Raw genomic sequence first — 16,926 nt, forward strand, 5'->3', positions numbered from 1 at the left:
ATCATAGAATATCAGGGTTGGAAGGGACCCCAGAAGGTCATCTAGTCCAACCCCCTGCTCAAAGCAGGACCAATTCCCAGTTAAATCATCCCAGCCAGGGCTTTGTCAAGCCTGACCTTAAAAACCTCTAAGGAAGGAGATTCTACCACCTCCCTAGGTAACGCATTCCAGTGTTTCACCACCCTCTTAGTGAAAAAGTTTTTCCTAATATCCAATCTAAACCTCCCCCACTGCAACTTGAGACCATTACTCCTCGTTCTGTCATCTGCTACCATTGAGAACAGTCTAGAGCCATCCTCTTTGGAACCCCCTTTCAGGTAGTTGAAAGCAGCTATCAAATCCCCCCTCATTCTTCTCTTCTGCAGGCTAAACAATCCCAGCTCCCTCAGCCTCTCCTCATAACTCATGTGTTCCAGTCCCCTAATCATTTTTGTTGCCCTTCGCTGGACTCTCTCCAATTTATCCACATCCTTCTTGAAGTGTGGGGCCCAAAACTGGACACAGTACTCCAGATGAGGCCTCACCAATGTCGAATAGAGGGGAACGATCACGTCCCTCGATCTGCTCGCTGTGCCCCTACTTATACATCCCAAAATGCCATTGGCCTTCTTGGCAACAAGGGCACACTGCTGACTCATATCCAGCTTCTCGTCCACTGTCACCCCTAGGTCCTTTTCTGCAGAACTGCTGCCTAGCCATTCGGTCCCTAGTCTGTAGCTGTGCATTGGGTTCTTCCGTCCTAAGTGCAGGACCCTGCACTTATCCTTATTGAACCTCATCAGATTCCTTTTGGCCCAATCTTCCAATTGGTCTAGGTCCTTCTGTATCCTATCCCTCCCCTCCAGCGTATCTACCACTCCTCCCAGTTTAGTATCATCCGCAAATTTGCTGAGAGTGCAATCCACACCATCCTCCAGATCATTTATGAAGATATTGAATAAAACCAGCCCCAGGACCGACCCTTGGGGCACTCCACTTGATACCGGCTGCCAACTAGACATGGAGTCATTGATCACTACCCGTTGAGCCCGACAATTTAGCCAGTTTTTTACCCACCTTATAGTGCATTCATCCAGCCCATACTTCCTTAACTTGCTGACAAGAATACTATGGGAGACCGTGTCAAAAGCTTTGCTAAAGTCAAGAAACAATACATCCACTGCTTTCCCTTCATCCACAGAACCAGTAATCTCATCATAAAAGGCGATTAGATTAGTCAGGCATGACCTTCCCTTGGTGAATCCATGCTGGCTGTTCCTGATCACTTTCCTCTCATGCAAGTGCTTCAGGATTGATTCTTTGAGGACCTGCTCCATGATTTTTCCAGGGACTGAGGTGAGGCTGACTGGCCTGTAGTTCCCAGGATCTTCCTTCTTCCCTTTTTTAAAGATTGGCACTACATTAGCCTTTTTCCAGTCATCCGGGACTTCCCCGGTTCGCCACGAGTTTTCAAAGATAATGGCCAGTGGCTCTGCAATCACAGCCGCCAATTCCTTCAGCACTCTCGGATGCAACTCGTCCGGCCCCATGGACTTGTGCACGTCCAGCTTTTCTAAATAGTCCCTAACCGCCTCTATCTCCACAGAGGGCTGGCCATCTCTTCCGCATTTTGTGATGCCCAGCGCAGCAGTCTGGGAGCTGACCTTGTTAGTGAAAACAGAGGCAAAAAAAGCATTGAGTACATTAGCTTTTTCCACATCCTCTGTCACTAGGTTGCCTCCCTCATTCAGTAAGGGGCCCACACATTCCTTGGCTTTCTTCTTGTTGAAATCCCTGAACCTTTTCAGGTTCACACATACAAGTTGCAGCTGCCTCTCTCTGTAGAGAAAAACTCACTTTCCTAAGAAATTAATGTAGATCACTGAGACCAGATCCTCATTTTGCATACAGCACTCAACAATTATGTATGTCTTTTCAACCTGCACCTTGGGCTGACAATGGGACTTGATGCTGAAACACTGGCAGATAAAAGCATGATGCTCTACTGCTTCTATGGACAAGCCACTAGAAAGAAAGACAAAGATCCACCACGCTCCTGTGGTGGGCTACACACACACACTGGAGGCAGTGCAGGAGCAGCATTACTCATACACTGGGGGTGGAGGACTCGGATTTGTGCTGGAAATGGCCCACCTGTTGATCACTTTAGATAAGCTATTACCAGCAGGACAGTGGGGTGGGAGGAGGTATTGTTTCATGATTTCTGTGTGTATATAAAGTCTGCTGCAGTTTCCACGGTAAACATCTGATGAAGTGAGCTGTAGCTCACGAAAGCTCATGCTCAAATAAATTGGTTAGTCTCTAAGGTGCCACAAGTACTCCTTTTCTTTTTGCGAATACAGACTAACACGGCTGTTCCTCTGAAACCTGAAAAATGTTGGGGGTTGTGATGGATAATCAGCTGAATATGAACTCTCTGCACTGTGGCCAAAAGGGTTAATGTGTTCGGTGGATGCATAAACAGGAGAAGCTCAAGTAGGAACACAGAGGTTATTTTATCTCTGTATTGGCACGGGTGCAACCACTGCTGGAATACTGTGTCCAGTTCTGGTGTCAACAACTTGAGAAGGATGTTGAGCAATTGGAGAGGGTTCAGAGAAGAGCCAGGATAATGGTTAAAGTATTAGAAAATGAGCCTTGTTGATTCAAGAGGCTCAATCTATTTAGCTTAACAAAGAGAAGATTAAGGTGTGACTTGATTACAGTCTATGCACACCTTCATGGGGAACAAATAGGTAATAATAGGTTTTTCAATCTAGCAGAGAAAAAGTATAGCACAAGCCAATGGCTGGAAGTTGAAGATAGACAAATATGGTGTACAATTTTAAAAACGAGGGGATTGTTCCAATAATTAACCATTGGAACAATTTACCAAGGGTTGTGGTGGAGTCTCCATCACTGTGAATTTTTAAATCAAGATTGGCTATTTTTCTAAAGTCTGCTTTAGAAATTATTTTGGGAAAGTTCTATGATCTGTGTTATAGAGGAAGTCAGATTAGATCAGGGGTAGCCAGCCTCAGCCTGAGAAGGAGCCAGAATTTACCAGTGTGCATTGCCAAAGAGCCACAGTAACACATCAGCAGCCTTTTGTCAGCTCCCGTGCTGCAGCACTGCCGATCAGCACCTAACCCTCCATCCCTGCACCTCCCGCCTGCCGTGATCAGCTGTTTTGTGGTGTGCAGGAGACTCGGGGGCGTGGGGGGAGAGGAGAAGGAGCAAGGGCACGGCAGACTCAGGTGAAGGGGCCGGGGCCTTGGGGGAAGGAGTGGAGTTGAGTGCGGCTGGGGCCAGGGGCAGAGCCAGGGGTTGAGCAGTGAGCACCCTGTAGCACATTGGAAAGTTGGCGCCTATGCAAGGAGATACATATTAACCTCTGAAGAGCCGCATGTGGCTCTGGATCCACAGGTTGGCCACCCCTGGATTAGATGATCACACTGGGTCCCTTCTAGCCTTGGAATCTATGAAAGGGGTTGAGGGAGAAAGGCAGTTGTATAGTGGAATCCAGTCCTGTGTTAATGTTCTGGTGCTAAGCTGCTACTGCTTGGTAGCAGAAGTGTGACCTAAGAGGGGGAATATAGCTAAATCCATCACTAGTATGAGGAGATAGGCCCACACTCTGTGTCTTCTTACTATATTTCCTTTCAAGTAAGGGAACCAGTGCACAAGGCACATGGAACTACTGCTTTTAGAGGACCTTTGTGCCTGGAACTTAACCCTGCATGTGCCCATGTGTAATCTCTGCTTGCTATAGCTTTTGCATAGCATGTCATGCAAGGACATGCAGGAATCATAGCCTCACTGTAGTAAGCTTTTATTTATTTTTGAGGGAAGATCCTGCCTCTCCCCTCACAGTTCTGCTTCACATACTGGTTATTGCATGAAATCTTTAAAAACAGCAGAGCTAGCATAGTTTGGCCGCATGAGGCTGAGGTGGTGGGGAATGGGCTGCAGGTAAGCTGCATATAGAGACTGCTCTCGGCTGTAGAGTGGGGACCGTTGAGAATCTGCCACGGCTCTGTGAGGCCAAAGTAGCAACCGTTGTTGTTGCCTGGGCAGCCGCACTGGTGTGTGAGGTAGGGATCTAACCCTTTCAAAGATCTCTGCACATCTGTTATTTGAACTATGTTCAGGGGACCAAGAATTTGTGATGGTCGGAGAGTTTTTGCTTGATTTAGCCGTGTGAATCTCATTAAAGTCAATAGCAGCCATGTTAATGAGAGTTGTACAGTTTGGCACTGAAGGAAGAATAAAACCACAGTTTAAAGTGCTCTCCATTTAAAAAAAAAACAAAAAAACCCCAATGGGATGTCAAGTAGCAGGTCAAGCTGTTACACTAATAAAAATGATACAACAAAATATTCCTATATGCAATTTCTATATAGATCCATTCACACACACAGACATTCACACACAGGTGCTACATAAAGGTTGTTATAGTTACCAGCCTAGATGTTGCTTGTGCCAAGTCACTGGCCAGGTGGCCTGGACACGAGAGTGGAGCCGAGTCGTTGTCAGATGTGCATCCGATGCTCCTGGAGGGTGATCGTAGAACCAGACTCAAAGAACACAATCCCTGGACCCAATTTTTATAGGTCTCTGGTTCGATACAAGTCTATGGAAGTTGCTTCATCATGTTGAATTTACAACTGAGATGCCCATCAATCAGCAGGTGGTACATCCATGACAGCTCCGTGATGGCTAGGTGTTATCTTCTTGTTCTTCCTTGATGCGTTTTGAGTGGATTCCGGTTTGCCCTCTGGGGGTCATCCGCTTATCTCCACTTTGCATATTCTTCGGCCCATCGATATCAAGGTTGAAATTCTTAGGATTAGGCTGGCACGATTTACTAGCCAATTATTTCCCTGCTTCAGGATCTCCATTCCATGCACTCATTCATTCTTTTACTTAACAACACAATCTATGACTCTTGATTCATTTTAACAAGTTTTATCCGACTATCTATTTTTCCCTCTTTGGATACCAAGATTTACATAGGCATGACAAGGGGCTCCCGCAGGGGAAGAGCATCAGGGTGTTGTTTTAAAGAACAGCATTGTTTCCTCAAAGTTCTTATCACTTTCCAGCACAGACTCTTTGTCCTGTACCGGCCTGAAATAATTAGCACTTTGGCCTTGCATTTGTTACAGAGTGAAATTCAACAGCATGGAACTGATGTTCATACCTTTTTACAATACCTATATACTCTTTTGTCTGTCTTTATTTCTAGTACTACATAATTAGAATTCTATCATACTTGTATAACTTTGAGGGCAACCCAACAAAGCTAGCCAAGTCTTCACTTCAGTGGAGCATATTGGAAGCTAATGTTAGTCACAACATATCACTTTATTCAGTGGCCTCATTAAGAGCAGGCTGCATGACACAGCATGTATCTTTTCCTTTCATGCTTTTTTTGCCAGTAAGTCTATTCTGCCCTTTGTCCTTTTACATTTCCAAAAGTGAATATTTGTATTTCAAGGAGGCATAGTTAGTTTTAATGCTTCCTCTCCTTCAAAGACTGCCCCAAATGGGTGGCCAAAATGACAGAAATAATTAGTTAAAAATAAAGGCCTGAGGAACCTTAACAGACCTGGGATTCATTGGGCCTACTCCAAATATTTCAGAAGCTATAATTTCCAATACCCCCTTATTTTACTACATAACCACAGCACTGTCACTCTGACAGGTCATGATAATACATCTGCACAATACTGGTGGAAGAGACACATTAACCAATTTTAGGGGAAGAGCTAATCATCCCAATTTCTTCCTTTTAAAACCAAAAGGAGGTGAACATTTGTTTTAAAAAGGTACATGTTGCTAATATTTCCAAAGTGCTTGAACATACGGACAGAATGGGGTCAATGCAATTGATGTGTTAACAGCTAAAGGTTCCGACATTTGGTTCAATTGGGACAAGTCCTAAAGTGTTAAGTTGCTAATGGAAAGTTTGTCTGAAACTTTTGATGTCTTCGCTACTTGCCTTTTTCTTGGTCCCGGCTCTTTCTCTGACTTTTTTTTTCTTTCTCCGGTTTTGTGTCTTTTGCTCTTTACATAACAAAAAACAATATGAGAAACCACATGGGTAAAGCTGGTGCCAAATAACTTTTTTTTTTTTTTTTTTTTACTAAATATACACAAATGTGCAAGGCCTAGCTTCTGTGATGGGGAGGAGGCGGTTCTACAACATAGAAGATAGTGTATATCAGGAGGACTCCCACACTGTTTAAAAAGATACTGCCCTGTTCCTATATACTACATCTGACCATCTTCTCGATTAGCTCCCTAACTCTACAGTCCTCCTCCCATATTACAACTAACTTTCTGGAGGATGTAACACTTTCCTTTCCACAGTGAACCTGATTCTGTCCTTGCTGCCTTTTCCTTCCGATACAAGTATACTTCTCTTTTTCCCTCCCTCCAGAGACCCAAAGGCAAGGTCTGGTTTATTATCCCAGGCAGTTCTATGGCAGCTATATTGTGCTAGCAAGTCCAACGCAAAACTGTTGGGCTGGCTTAATTCTCAAACATGGCTTCCCCAGGTCAGAGCGGGGCACAAGAGAACATTCTGGGTTGCTTTTTTTCTCTCTGTGTGGTATATTTTGGCATGCACAAGATTTCAGCAGTCAACCCAGCGGTGGCAATCAGAGCAGTTGAAACCTGGATGGAATTGATGGGATAGCAACAAATGTATGGGAGCATTCAATGGACCAGATCCGAATGTGGATGACATAGGTGAGGTGCTTATCCAAGCTCACATGAAGCTGCCAAAATGTACATTTGGTTTGTTCATGTTGAGGTTCAAGACAGTTGTGTCAGTCATCCATAGTGTGCATATTTACACCTGTGCCCTTGAGACAAAAAATAATTTTAGTACACTGCACTGCTGAAAAATGTGGGTTTGGCAATCATTGCCATGCTAAAATATTTGTGGGATTCTTTTAAATCACTCATACAATATAATGGGCTGACTGCTTCTCATATTTTTATTCATGGAACTGCATTTCAGGCAATAGGGTTGCACAGTTGTAACTGAGAGAAGCATATGATCCAGTGATTTTTGTGATCTATAGTGTTACAAAATCATTTAAAGTGCAACTCCAGGTAAAGTGTGAGGAAGGTTTGCAAGGAAGCATTTAACAAGAGGAAGTGGCACAGGGGAATGGGTGATGTGACCTGGTGTCATTTTGTGCATCTGTCATAAATATAAAGGGAAGGGTAACCACCTTTCTGTCCACAGTGCTATAAAATCCCTCCTGGCCAGAGGCAAAACCCTTTCACCTGAAAAGGGTTAACAAGCTAAGATAACCTTGCTGGCACCTTACCAAAATGACCAATGAGGAGACAAGATACTTTCAAAGCTGGAGGGTGGAGGAACAAAGGGTCTGTCTGTCTGTGTGATGCTTTTGCTGGGAACAGATCAGGAATGCAGCTCAGAACTCCTGTAAAAAGTTAGTACGTAATCTAGCTAGAAATGCATTCGTCTTTCTTTTGTTTAATGGCTGGTAAAATAGCTGTGCTGAATGGAATGTATATTCCTGTTTTTGTCTCTTTTTGTAACTTAAGGTTTTGCCTAGAGGGACTCTCTGTGTTTTGAATCTGATTACACTATAAGGTATTTACCATCCTGATTTTACAGAGGTGATTCTTTTACCTTTTCTTTAATTAAAATTCTTCTCTTAAGAACCTGAAAGGGCTCTAGAAAGCCCTTGTGTTGCTTAAGTCACTGAAAAAAGGTGTAGATGGAACTGAATTTGGACATAGACCATGTGCTGCTGGCATCTGTAAAGGGTGAATTTCACTTGCCTTGGGGGTGGTGGAGGCAGTGGTATGGGATCAGAGAGGTGTGTATATAGTAGGGCAAGGCCATGGCAAGTTCTGAACACTAGGAGGGCAACTCTTGAATCAAATTCAGTGATGGATAAGGAGTCAGTAAAGAAGTTGGGCTGACATAGTCCTGCTTCATGGGAGATCAGGAGTGATCTCCCTGGGGTTTAGAGGGTAGAGATTTCAAGCAGCCATGGAAAAGGTAACTTCAGGAATTGGAAAAGGGAAGTAACTAAAGCATGAACAAGTAAAGATTTTGGCATAAAGCAGAATGAAAGGGTGAAGACAAATTGTGGAAATATTGTAGGGTTGGTGATGGGTAGAGTTATAGCCACGGGAATAGCAGTAAAGGAAGGGAAGAAAAGTGATGAGGTCAAGTGAATTTCTTATAAGCCTGTGAAGTAGAAGGAAAAAATGGGCAAGAAATGAGACCATGGAGAGAGTAGGAAGCAAGAAGGAAAATAGGAATACCAGTTTTGAGCGAGTACTTGCTGTGATGCAAACTAAGTTTAAAAATCTAAACTTAGTTTGAAATGGCCAAAAACATCCCATTCAAAAGCAGTAATAGTAAAAACATAGTAAGACTGAAAAGACAAATATGGTGGTTTTATTGTTCTTCTCCCCGGCCCCTCCACCCTATCAATGTCCTTTAGAAAAGATGAGTCAAATCCCTGAGCTTTTGAGTGACCATTTTCTATGACCAAAGGTCATATATTTTTTAATGGACAACATGGTAGAAGACACAATAATTCATGCATATAGAAAAGTTTCCTTATATAGTAACGATTATAGTGTCCTATAATTTTCTTTGGACTCTATTTGCTGACTTCTTTGATTTTTTTTTCTTTGTTTTTACTCAAGATGGTGAGTTATAAGAAATTCATGATTTACTGTGAATGGCTGTAATGTTGCTTTTCCATATCAGTCTTAGGTATTTCTACAGCTCACATCATGTGCCTCACTTTATGTATTTATCCCTCTTTTTAATGTATTTATCCTCACGCCAGCCTTGTGAGGTAGGGAAGTGCGGTTATTCCCATTTTACAGATGGGGAAACTAAACCATAGAGAGATTTAGTATGTCTGCATTGCCATCGGTGGTGTCATTGCATCTTGGGCAGGCAGACCTGCATTAGGTTTTACTTTAGCTAGCACAGTTATAAAGAACTGAAATCCATGCTGTTGCATCTTCAGTGTGTGCTGTACAAACCAGTCCAGAACCCTGGGTACATACTTCAGTTGCTAGCCTGTGTACACCAGGCTCTGCATCTCGGCTGCTATTTTTAGCCACACTCAATAGAGTAAAGCCGGGGCTGGTATGTCTATCCAATCTGCAACCCCACTTGAACTGCATAGATGTATAGATGTACCCTAAGAGCCAACGTTTAAAAGGTATTTAGACATCTAAAGATGCAGGTGGGAGCCTAGCAGGATTTGAGAAGCACTTAACTCCCATTGAAATATCTTGAGTATTTGCATTTTAAGACACCTGAATTCCTTTCAACTGCCTGGGCCAGGATCACACAGGAAGTTTGTAGTGGAACAAAGCAGGAACTGATGCTGCACATCCTGAGTCCTGTGCTAGTACCCTAACCACTGAACCATCCTACTCTCTCAATATTGTTTTCAGGCTCTTGCTTGTTAAACCTTTGTATACATCACAGTTGCTGAAGTTGACTTGACAAATATTCTTTGGCAATAAAATGAAGTGGGGGAAATTTAATCTGCTAAGAATTTAATTCCAGCAATAGGCCTACATAGAACATCCAGGAAGTATAGCAAGTCAATATGAAACACATGTATGCTCCATTTCTCCTTTATGATTTGTGACAAGTATACCCAGTTAGCCTGTAGTTTTGTCTACTAGGTATGTAATCTTATCTGTTAAATACATCCTTTATATTGTTAGTCAAATTGAAAGATACATAATGATGACAACAGCTACCTTTATGTTTATTAAACAGAATTGACATAGCAATTGTGAATACTGGCCACAGGGTCAGGTATTTACTCAGGATATTTCCTTTGTAGAAAAAAATTTGTAACAGCTTGAGCATAATTACTGCAATATGCACAAGGGACAGAAAGCATATGTAGATCTCTCACAAGACAAGCAAAGCTGGCTAAGGGCAGTCCTGGATTTCCCAGATTTGTTACTATCTTAATGGGAGATGTATGTCTAAATCCTGTAGATGGTTTTCAAAAATCTCAACCATCTTTTGTTCTCATTTTGCTGGAGTATCCAATTGTTTCTGTCACCGCAAGGAGGATTGTGTTCCTGATTGAAAAAAGAACTTTGAACTGACTTTTGCCTCTCTTCAGAGCATTCCCCATTTAAAATAATTGCCTGTTTCTTTAAGGAAAAATCCCATAGTTCATAGACAGAGATAAATAAGAATTTCAGTATCAGCTTTCAGCTTACAAAATCTATGGCAAGAAAGTGAAGACTATTTGGAGAACTGTCAGTACAATTATAGAGAAACTTGCTGTTTACCATGAGGGTAAGGGTGGTACAAACGATCATAAGCACAGCCAACCTTTTCAATAAGGGTCAAAGGACATGAAGCAATTATTACTGTACTTCTGGCAGAGTGAGCACTGCATTGAGTTCATAACAAATGGTAACCAGAGATGTACTGTGCATTGATCTTACTTTTCATCGCAGGGAGTTTCTCAAGAGTGAAGAATCTCCCATACTTTGTTAAACCCAGTGCATATGTTGGGGATATAAAGACTACACTTCAATGGAGAAACTACATTAAGTCTTGGTGATAAAAAGCCCTTTGGTCCACCTCCTTGCAATCTACTTTTGTATAAATTTTAAATTTAGGCCTGGATTGGATGGCTACAGGCACCTCTCTATTTGGAAACCTTTGTAAAGGATGAAGAGGTCAGGAAAAAAAGTGCCTAGATCTGGCCTTCTATATTCCCGCCCCTCCTCCCCTTTGGGAAATGTCAATTTTGAAAATGGAACTTAGGAACTTAAGGTGCTTTCAAAAATGTTACCCACCATCTTTTGGATGAGATGTGAAGCTGAGATCATAGAATATTAGGGTTTGAAGAGACCTCAGGAGGTCATCTAGTCCAACCCCCTGCTCAAAGCAGGATCAGCACCAACTAAATCATCCCAGCCAAGGCTTTGTCAAGCTGGGCCTTAAAAACCTCTAAGGATGGAGATTCCACCACCTCCCTAGGTAATCCATTCCAGTGCTTCACCACCCGCCTAGTGAAATAGTGTTTCCTAATATCCAACCGAGACCTTCCCCACTGCAACTTGAGGCCATTGCTCCTTGTTCTGTCATCTGCCACCACTGAGAACAGCTGAGCTCCATCCTCTTTGGAACCCCGCCTCAGGTAGTTGAAGGCTGCTATCAAATCCCCCCTCACTCTTCTCTTCGACAGATTAAATAATCCCAGTTCCCTCAGCCTCTCCTCGTAAATCATGTGCCCCAGCCCCCTAATAATTTTTATTGCCCTGTGCTAGACTCTCTCTGCAATTTGTTCACATCCCATCTGTAGTGGGGGGAACCAAACTGGACACACTACTCCAGGTGTGGACTCACCAATGCTGAATGGAGGGGAATAATCACTTCCATCGATCTGCTGGCAATGCTCCTACTAATACAGCCCAATATGCCATTGGCCTTGTTGGCAACAAAGACACACTGCTGACTCTCATCCACTGTAATCCCCAGGTCCTTTTCTGCAGAACTGCTGCTTAGCCAGTCGCTCCCCAGCCTATAGCAGTGCATGGGATTCTTCCTTCCTAAGTGCAGAAATCTGCACTTGTTTTTGTTGAACCTCATCAGATTTCATTTGGCCCAGTCCTCTAGTTTAGGTCACTCTGGACCCTATCCCTACACTCCATCATATCTACCTCTCCCCCCAGTTTAGGGAATTAGATTCTGAGCATCTGGGATTTCTAACAACTCCACAGCCCAATTCAGATTATATCCCTCAGTAGTTTTATGCTGCTTACCGCAATTCTGGCCAGATTCTCTGGTCCATTAGAAGCTGGCAGATCGGGGTCTGGTGTGATTCCCTCTAGCTAGGGATACCCCTGGGTACCTACACCAACCTCCACCCTGCACCTCAATATAGGGAGCATGTCCAGGGAAAATGAGTGGTCAGGGCACCCCAGCATTTGTTTGGTCCCCAGCTGTCTGAATGGCCCCTGGCATAATTCAGGGCAGCCTTCAAACTACTCTGATTTGTGCTGTGAGACTTGACTGTCGTTAATCCTGCTCAGGATCAGAGGGGTGGACTGAAGAACTTGGTCCAGTATTCTTTCCTTGTTCCTATCTTAAAGCCTGACCCTGCAGACACTTACGTGTGTGAGTAACTTTCTCTTAAGGAACTTCACGTGAGGAAAAGTTACTTGTATGTAAATCTTTGCGAGATCAAGCCTTAAAACTAAACTGTAATTTTGCTGTGTATTTTTTAAACTGCACATTTCATCCCAGAGGAGGTTGCATTTCAGTAGTGAGTGCAAACATCTTGTGTATTAAAAGCCTGAATGCAGCACTTTACTCATGCAAGTAGACCCACTGAGTATAATGCTATACTAACCTGTTTAAATTTACTCACCTATGTGAGTTCTAAGTCTGTAAACACCTAAGGAAAGAAAGCATTATGACGATTAGTAGTGGTTTTAAAAAAAGATTTTCAAAGAAAAAACTGAAAAGGAAAATGTACTAGGTAAATTAAGACAGTTGCAACATTACTTTTCAACTGATTCATACAAATATTGTATTGGCTGAAAGTTTTTGATTCTGAAAGAGCATTTGCTACCTTTGTCCAATTAAAGCAATGAGCAATAAGAGACCTTGTTCAAGGAGATGTGCCAGAACTGTGATAATGACATTGGCACTGGACCATTTCTTCATTTGTGACATTTATCATGGAGCAATAGTCAGCATCTTGATTGTGAGTTCCTGCTGTGAAATACAGTGAATGTAATTTCTAGAAAACAAGAGAGAACAGATGTAGCTAGGTTGTATAATCCAATGTGACATTCATTATGTTTTTGAAAGGAGTAACTACTGATCTTGAAACATAGGAAATAAATGCAGCAGAGATGGTCAAAACTCTGTCTGGATTAAAAGAAATGTATAATTTCAACTACCTGTGAACAGTCATTATGAAGTAGGTTGTCATTACTCTCGTTTTTAATACACACTATCTCTTGCAATATGCCATAAAACTGGTATAATTTCTCTGGAGCTATTTAATTCCACTGAAATTACCTCTTGCCAAGAAACAGCGGCTGCATAACACAGTGGTAAGGAAATGCTTTCCCATGAAAAATGACTGTCCTGCATGTAATCCATGACTTGAAAAGTGGATAACAACATGAGCTCTAGCTACTTAAACAGGATTGAAAGGACACCATGAAGAATAAAAACATGTACAGTTTTTTAAATGCACTGCCATCACCTTACAATATTAAAATTGAATTTTTTAAAAATTGGGGCCTCATTCACCATTCTGCACTTTGCATAGACCATTTATACTAGTTCAAAATGGGTGCAAAATGTTGCCATTCTGACTGGGTAGCATTTGACACCCATTTTGCACTGGTGCAAATGACTGCACAAGGTGCAGGGCCACAGTGAGCTCCAATTTCTTTGTTCCCATGTATTCTATTTTGGTTTCCTGGGTCACTTCGCTCAAAGCAAATAAAGTATAAAAATGGATGGTGAAAGCAGGCTGGTCCATTTTGTCATCTGTTTATAGCCAATTTCACTTTCTGACTCTTGTACACTGGCACGGTACTGGGTATGCAACTGGAGGTGTGATTCCAGCATATTTGAGCTATTTTTAATCTAGCAAATGTGGGAACCAATAGCCGTGAAGCTGTGGCAGTACGAGCTTCAGCAAAGACTGTACAAGCCTGGCCAGAACCCTGGGTACTTACTTGGGCACTAACTCAGGCTGAAGTCCAGGCTACTCTGGCTTCACAGCTATTGGTACCCAACCTAGCAAGATTAAAGCTAGCTCAGGTAGACCTGCTGCAGGCACACCCCCAGTTGCAGTGTAGCTGTACCTTAAGTTGTGTATGGATTCCAAAACCTCTGTGTGTGTAAAATATATACCACACACTTTTATTTATTTGTAAAGCAAATTCATGGAGACATTTCTATTTAGCTATTGCTTTAAGAGAATGCTGTTGCCGTCCAGTGCGTAGCTCACAAAGAGGATCTGGCTTACTGTTGTAGCCTATAGGGATTTTCTTTTAGTATGGGTAGCAGCGGCCTACAGTACTGGAGCAGAAAGACTCCGGTTTTAGTCCTGGCTTCTGAAGGGCACACATGCATTAGCGTAAGATTTTTGGCAGTAATTGTGTCTGTGGCACACTTTCTTTACAGACCGGAGTGTGACTGTATAGGGATTTGAACTCCAGTGGACCTCAGGTGTTTAGGAGAAGCTTTTCTTAAAGGGCTGAGTATGATCACTGGTTTTATGAAATCATAAAGAAAAGGCTGCTGAATTCTGGAACTGGAACTACTTAAGTATCCAGCAAGCCAAGAATAGCTTGCAAAGAAGGATGGGTCTAAAACACAACCTTTAGATCCAAGTTCACAACTTTACACTATCCTTATAATGTATGAGTGTGAGTTTACTGACATTTGGGAAAATTAAGATACAGAGCTGGAGTTTTAACTCCCATGTTCAGGAGGGTTTAGATCAGAGGGCTTTTCATTCTCTCAGGCAGACTGCGAGGAGCTACAAAAGGATCTCTCAAAACTGGGTGACTGGGCAACAAAATGGCAGATGAAATTCAATGTTGACACATGCAAAGTGATGCACATTGGAAAACATAATCCCAACTATGCATATAAAATGATGGGGTCTAAATTAGCTGTTACCACTGAAGAAAGATCTTGGAGTCATTGTGGATAGGTCTCTGAAAACATCCACTCAATGTGCAGTAGCAGTCAAACAAGCGAACAGAATCATTAAGAAAGGGATAGATAATAAGACAGAAAATATCATATTGTCTCTATATAAATCCATAGTACGCCCACATCTTGAATACTGCATGCAGATATGGTCACCCCCTCTCAAAAAAGATAAATTGGACTTGGAAAAGGTTCAGAAAAGGGCAACAAAAATGAGGGGTACGGCTCGGGTGCCGTATGAGGAGAGATTAATAAGACTGGGACTTTTCAGTTTGGAAAAGAGACGACTAAGGGGGGATATAAAAGAGGTCTATAAAATCATGACTAGTGTGGAGAAAGTTAAATAAGGAAGTGTTTACTCCTTCTGATAATGCAATAACTAGGGGTCACCCAATGAAATTAATAGGCAGCAGGTTTAAAACAAACAAAAGGAAGTTTTTTTTCCCCCCCACACAACGAACAGTCAACCTGTGGAACTCTTTGCCAGAGGATGTTGTGAAGGCCAAGACTATAACAGGGTTCAAAAAAGACCTAGATAAAATCATGAAGGATAGGTCCATCAATGGCTATTAGCCAGGATGGGCAGGGATGGTGTCCCTAGCTTCTTTGCCAGAAGCTGGGAATGGGCAACAGGATGGATCACTTGATTACCTGTTCAGCTCATTCCCTGAGGCACCTGGCTTTGGCCTCTGTTGGAAGAGAGGATACTGGGCTAGATGGACCTTTGGTCTGACCCAGTATGGCTGTTCTTATGTTCTTCTTTTCCTCTCAATTTTCTGCCGAGTAATCCACTAGTATGCAATCTATCAGCTGATGGATTTATGCCCATATTAGACATTGCTCCCCAGTGTGATACATACTGATAATGGGAGCTGAAGTTTGTGATGTTTGTTTCTAAAATAGGAATTAGACATTCAGCTGCATTGAATGTCCAGGAAATTGAGCACCTAACTTCTGTAGCCTCATCTGAAAATCCTAGTCCTTGTGTAGGTGTTGGGTCTCTATGGGAGAACTGTGTGCCACACATCTGCCAGAGCTGAATGACAAACTTTCAGAAATCTGTGATGACTCAGTACAAGTCTGTCAAAGGTGAGGAAGGAGGAAAAATTTGCAAGACTTGGAAAACACACAGAGAAAAATTAGAGGAGAAATTGGGGGATAAGCTACAGGAATTAATTCCAAAGCAATTTGTCTGGTGGCAAGGGAGAAAGGCCAACAGAGAGCAAGATGAATCAATTAGATGTGGAAGGCTGGTTTATTTGCTGAGAAAAATAATACTGCTAACAGTGACAGAGGCATGTAGAAACTGACAGCCTAAAAGGCTGGCTGGTTCCATCCAGAGCACCAGGGTGAATCAGTGCAAAAAGAAGTCCCTACCAGCACAAATCCTAATCTGTTTCTGATGTTAATTCTGGTGCCCCCACTCCTCCCAACTGTTTAATTTAAAAGGGGGTTGGCTTTAAAAATGTAGCTAAGTTTGCGGATGTTTTTCATTTTATGCTTACTGGTACACTCTCATCCCTAATGAGAAATGCTTCAAGGGTTTAATCCCACACCCACGAGAGTCAATGGCAAAACTGATATTTACTTCCATGGGGCAGGGGCAGGTCTCACATAGACATGTAGATGGTCTCGCACCCCTGAAATCTAGGGAACGGGAGTCCCACTGTAATTTGTTTTTAACATCTATCACTGGACAAAAGACTTTAGCAGCATTTTCCATAGATATGCCTTAGTTCTATATGAGTAACTTCAGCTGATGATCATCAAACTAGAACTATGTATTTGAAATATGTGTGCCACTAACCAGGTATTTAAAGTTTTATACTGATAGAAACAGAACCAAGGGAAGAGTTTCCAGATGCTGAAAGTACGCTGCATAATTCAATAAAGTACTCATGTATATTAGCGTCATCAACTGTTATGAGTGTGAACAAATTCCATCTTTCATTACCCATTGTGCTTCAGTATGTTGACTTAATGATCTCCATCCTAGAGAGAACTCTTTAGCACTTGCAGAGGGGGTGTGTGTGTTTGTGTGTAAGCTTTAGAATGTGAAATATTCACCCTATATACTGCCAATCTCTTGCTGTTAGTGAAGTGTTTGAGAATCTCAGATTGGTTTCTTTTGAATGAATACCAAATTCTGAATTTCTACTGCTTACAATTCACTCATTTAATAAGGCATATGGTGGGGC

Source organism: Lepidochelys kempii, chromosome 9, assembly GCF_965140265.1.
Source record: "Lepidochelys kempii isolate rLepKem1 chromosome 9, rLepKem1.hap2, whole genome shotgun sequence".
NCBI lineage: Eukaryota > Metazoa > Chordata > Testudines > Cheloniidae > Lepidochelys > Lepidochelys kempii.